At 42.8% G+C, this 3,498-nt stretch overlaps 1 protein-coding gene across 1 annotated transcript in view; it reads right to left on the reverse strand.

Moving 5' to 3' along the window:
• Positions 1-3,498, reverse strand: part of KITLG (KIT ligand) — an 85,495-nt gene that overhangs the window by 81,592 nt on the left and 405 nt on the right. The gene's annotated exons all lie outside the window — the stretch shown is intronic.

The raw sequence follows: 3,498 nt of genomic DNA on the forward strand, positions 1-3,498 counted from the left end.
GTGAGAAAACTCTTCATGACTATTTTATAACCATCATGCAGATTACAAAATGCAATTCCCAAGAAGTTGAACCATTTGCCTAAGGTCATTTATCTCACCAGTGGTAAAACAGGAATTGGAATCTAAGTCTTCAAACGCTAGAGCTAGGTGACACCCATTGTGTGTCCACTCCACCTGCGGCGCTCCCTAGCCATGGGTGGGAAGGGCACGTGAGTGCAGACCATGCATAAGACCTCCAATATTCAGACCAGCCATTTGGGTAGGGATTTTTTTCCCCCTGGTGATGGAAAGATGTCAATCGCCTACCATTAAAGAACAAATGTGACTCGCAATTTGTTATGTTCAAATCAGCAGTTAGACACAAATAAAATTTAGCAATTTTAATTGGTTTGGCACAGGCCTTCAGATTTCCATATGGTTATTTCCTTGTTTTATGTTAAATGTAATTGACTTAGCACTTGAATTTTAAAATCCTGGCAGAATGTATCCATTAAAAGCTACACGAAATAGAATTACTCAAAGCACACACTCCAAACTGAGCGACTCTAAGGATAAGATGAAAAAATGCTCTTTTCATAATTTTTTTTCTACAAACTTGCATTATCACCCAAATATCATCCTCATACAGACAATAGAGGGATGTCTTCTTGGAACAACAAAAGCTAAAAAGTAGTCTATTTGTTTCTCTGAGAACTAATGTATGCCTAAAATGGCCTTTTTTTTTTTTACACTGTTTGCAAGGTGGATTTTTTTCTTAATATTTTTAAAACTGATAGCAGTAAGGAAACCTCTCACAAACCATCTGAAAACTAAAATGTGAGTATCTATCAATAAATCGGGCATCAGGCCCATTAAGGTGATAGGCACTTTTTAAAATGGTCTTGAAAAATATACTGTCCAATTGTTATTTAATATACAGAGTGTTATATTACAATAAATGATTATTGATCAAAATAGATGTTCTTTCTGAACCTAAGCCACAATTTCCTTCAAACTCAAAACCACATAATATAAATAAAATGCAATCAGACCTCTGAAAAATGCAAAATGCATTCATTTCTGTAGACTTGTGGTTAAATTTGTTATAACTGCCCCTCATAGGTATTGTCTATGTAATTATTTTCTTTTAATGCTAAAGTCCATTACAAATGCTAAATAAGTGAAAGAATCATTTACTGAATCTCAATTGTTTCTTGATGGGATTTTCACACTTATTTAGCTTGACTGAAAGGCCAGAACATCTGGTGCACCCGTGATTCTTGGAGAGCTGCATAACTGCAATTAAAGTTTACTATTATTATTACTTTTATTAAGTTCTAATTTTATATCTTGGGTAATATATACTAAGAGAGCAAAAAACTGTTTACCTTAAAATAGAACTCTCCTATTGAAGCCATCTTTATAAATGACCATTGAAACTATTGATTTAGTAGATACCCTTGCGGGCAATTCATCTTACTTCTTAATATTTGATTTCCTCATGCTACTCTCCATCCATCCAGAGTTACAGGAAGTTTCTTGTACCTTTTGGATTAGAAAATGTAGCAATATTAACAAGGATCTAATCCCTCTCCCCCTCATTTCCACAGATTATGTTATTGATTTCATACTATTTCTAGTGTCCCCCTTTTCAGTGGCAAGAATGTGGAATTGCTAGAAGTATCCTTAAAGGAGACCTTGAAGGTCATTAGATCCCAGGCAATGAATGCCTTCATTCAGCAAGGGCACTGCCCTCCTATGCCTGCAAGTCCTTTAACATCAGCAAGTTCCCCCAAAGGGCTTGCACTTTAACTTGGTCTGAGCAGGTCACATTTCTAAAATATTTAGCTATCTCAAATGACCCTGGTCGGCAGCACCAAGTCACTAACACCATGGCGTTTCAGGCTAGATTGACCTCTTTCTAGTTTTCAATGGAATTATTCCATGTAATCAGATTTACACAGCCATTTAATCAAAGCGAGAAGGAAGATTACAGCGCTCACATGTGTTTCGCAAAGCAAGGGTGCAAGGATCATCAATCCTACTGACACTCAAAGTGACATGATAGTATGTCGCCCTCCTTTGGAGTGTTGGTCATTAACCTGATCTGTCTCCAGTGCTCTTGTTTAAATAGGAAGGTTTAGGCTCTTTTTCTGAACTGGTAGATAGAGATTTCTCCACCCAGATCTCACCACTGCCATTCATGTGAGCAGATGCTACTATAACAGGGAATGGGTTCTATGCTCTTGCATATATTATTCCTGCAAAGCAGAAAACTTGTACAAATCAAGTAATTACATCGTAACCTCTCTTCCTTGCCAGCCTTTAACACTTGCATTTCCGCAGCACACTGTGGTGACCCCAGATGTGGCCTTCACTGCTCTGCCTATAAACCAACCTGCTTGCAAGAAGGGAACTGCACTCCCTTCCTCTCCTCCTAGGCCTCTGCCCTAGAAACCTTACACACCTTTCTGCCAGGCAATGCCCCTTCCCCCTGCTCTTCTCCACACGGGTGCGATGACCTTGATTCTTCCTGATTCCTTCCGAATGTGTACATCCCCTAAGCCTAGGCATCTACTGAAAATATGATACGAAGCGCACCCTTTAATACAGCACTTTCCCCACAGTGATGCCTTCATTCTGAACTGACGATTTCCCTCTCCCCCCAACACTTGTACCCCTTCGACACATTTCAGGAATTGCAATCTCGGATAGAACCTCTGGGGGGTGAAAGGGCAGCCTTACCCAACCCGGGACAGACACACAATTCCAACGGGAAGAAGTGAGAAGAGGTAAGAACTGCAGTGGTGAAAAGAACTGTGGCTAGGAGCAACGCGGGGGCCCTTTCTAAATGACAAGCCACAGATCTGCTTCAGGGGGTTGCGGGATCTAATTGTAGCCCTGGGCGGTGCTTTACCCAGTGTTTAAGTGTATAATGCACCATTTAGCAGCACTGCGAATTACCTCAATAACTATCATTAAAGGTGCCCATTTAAAAAAAAAGAGAGAGAGAGAAACTTTCTATTCTGTAATGAAAGAAGGCGGGTGCGATGTGGAGGTATCACCTCATCGAGAGCTCTCTGGAGAGCTCCCCCAAGGCTGCAAACCCCGCAAAGGCTGCGGGGAACCAAGTTTCCGCGGCGGGCCAGCCAGGTTCCTTGCCCCGCGGAGCGCTGCTACTAAAGGAACTCGGGGTCGGTTTCGCTCCCGCGGGGATACCCGCGTCCCCGCGAGCCCCGAGCCCACTTGGGGGCTGCACAGAAATCTGGGTGCGAGGGCGCGCGAGGGAGTGTGGCGTACGGGGAGCTGTTTTGTAATCTCCCGGAATCCGAGGGAAAATGTCTCCCGTGCAAAGACATGCCTTCCGTGAACACTTAAAACTCTCCGACCAAAGAGCAGATCCTTCCTCCTTACAGTAACTGCGGCTCGTGCTGACAGCTCCAAACTTAACGGCCGAGGCTGCGAACTTGGCACCGGCTCCCTCTCATCACTCCCACTCCACCCCTCCCGGGCTCAGCC

This window comes from Myotis davidii, unplaced genomic scaffold (assembly GCF_000327345.1).
Source record: "Myotis davidii unplaced genomic scaffold, ASM32734v1 scaffold108, whole genome shotgun sequence".
Classification (NCBI taxonomy): Eukaryota; Metazoa; Chordata; class Mammalia; order Chiroptera; family Vespertilionidae; genus Myotis; species Myotis davidii.